We start from the raw sequence: 1948 nt of genomic DNA on the forward strand, positions 1-1948 counted from the left end.
CTTGTTATCACCGCCTTTGGATCGGCCCAATCAGAGGTGGTTTTACAACAGCGTCATAGAATTCATTTTCCTGAACCAATCCTAGTGTTTCAAGAGTTTAAGCAAGAGCCTTTTAAAAACCGGCTATTGTCTACCAATCAGAATGTGTTTTTGTGTATAAAAACACGTGGTTTTGCGAGCGGGTTTTTCAACACAGAGAAACTAAACACAAAGGCATGTCCCTGTACAAAACACCTACAGAAGCCAAGAAGCCGGAATTGCCCCTGGGTGCACCAGACCGTGTTCAGAAAAGAAGGCTCCTTTACAGTTATTTTGCCAACGAGAAAGGGTTGTTGTCGAGCCCTGTGTTTTATTCTGAAAGAGAACTGAAAAAAGAGGAGCCACAGCCGTTTGTAAAAAATCAAGTGCGAAAAAATTTGTTGTCAGATTTGGAAAAAACAGAATTAAAGGCAGAGGTAAACCTTTTTATTTTGTAACAAATTACAAAATGTTTTATAAAAATAAAGGGTTAAATGTTTTTGTTTTTATAGGGGGGAATGGAAGAAGAGCCTATATATGAGGACATGGCAACCGAGGAACAGCAGCAGGATAGCGATGTTGAAAACCAACCGATAGACCCCGAGTTGTGGAAAGATGGCGATATTGTTACGGTATAAGCTTTATCAGTTGTAAAAAAATAAAATAAAAAATTATTGTATTTACACTTTTAAAAAATGACTTTTGATTTTTTAACAGATAACCAAGCCTGGGTCATACAAGATTACTGCTTTGGTGTGTAACAAACTGCCAACAGTTGCAGAGACAGAAACACCCGAGGAGGTAAAGACAGCTTAACTTATTTGAAAAATATATATATATATATATATATATATATATATATATGTGCATGACACTAATTAAGCGTTAATATACGGTTGGTTTAATAATAGGCTGCTGAAACTATGATTGACGGAGGTGATTCAGAAACAAAGGACACAAACGGGGTGTCAATGGTAAAACCCAAAGAACACGACAAGGGAAAAGCTACTTAAATAATTTAAAAAAAATATAAATATAAACATATATAAGAGTGGTAAAATAAAACTATATGTTTTGTGTTTAATAACAGGAAAGTGATACGGGGTTCAACGGTGAGTCAGTTGAGGATGATGATAATTCAGAATAAGACGAGAGTACGACTGAGGTAGCACAAATAAACTGTAGGCTTTTTTATTTTAAAATTTTTGCATCAAAAAATTTAAAATATGTTTTTACAATGTTTTTAACAGACATCTTCAGAGGATGAAAAGAGGCGGTCTCTAAGCAGAACAGCCGTAATATGTACCTGTTGTTTTTGTGTAAAGCAAGATGTTAAAAAAAAGTCCATAAAAAGTAAGGAGAGTGACCAGAAAAGCTGTGAAGAAGAAGAGGATGCCGTTATGGTTGATATTATTAGAGCTGTTGTAGTAAAAGCCTTTTACCACTGTCTAAAAAAACAACTGATGTTGGGGCCCCCAGGGGTTAGGCCCCTGGAGCTATGGTTCGGGCGCTCAGGGGTTGAGCCCTTGGAGATGGGGTCGAGGGCCCCAGGGGTTGGGCCCCTGGAGCTGGAGTTGGGGATCTCAGTGGTTAGGCCCCTGGAGCTATGGTTCGGGCGCTCAGAGGTTGGGCCCCTGGAGCTGGGGTTGGGGCCCATAGGTGTTGGGCACCTGGAGCTATGGTTAGGGCGATCAGGGGTTCGGCCCCTGGAGCTGGGGTTGGGGCCCCCACGGGTTGGGCCAATGGAGCTGGGGTTGGGGCCCCCAGGGGTAAGGCCCCTGGAGCTATGGTTCGGGCGTTCAGGGGTTGGGCCCCTGCAGCTGGGGTTGGGGTCCCCGGGGGTTAGGCCCCTGGAGCTATGGTTCGGGAGCTCAGGGGTTGGGCTCCTGGAGCTGGGAAGGAGCCCCTGGGGTTGGGAATCTGGAACTGG

General features: G+C 43.0%; 1 long non-coding RNA gene across 1 annotated transcript; it reads left to right on the forward strand.

Moving 5' to 3' along the window:
* Window positions 1-280: 280 nt before the first annotated feature.
* Window positions 281-1027, forward strand: LOC127034719 (uncharacterized). The gene is made up of 4 exons (XR_007769467.1): window positions 281-455; window positions 531-650; window positions 736-819; window positions 930-1027. It is a non-coding gene; the product is annotated as an uncharacterized LOC127034719 (long non-coding RNA).
* Window positions 1028-1948: the final 921 nt, after the last annotated feature.

Source organism: Gopherus flavomarginatus, chromosome 15, assembly GCF_025201925.1.
Source record: "Gopherus flavomarginatus isolate rGopFla2 chromosome 15, rGopFla2.mat.asm, whole genome shotgun sequence".
Lineage (NCBI taxonomy): Eukaryota > Metazoa > Chordata > Testudines > Testudinidae > Gopherus > Gopherus flavomarginatus.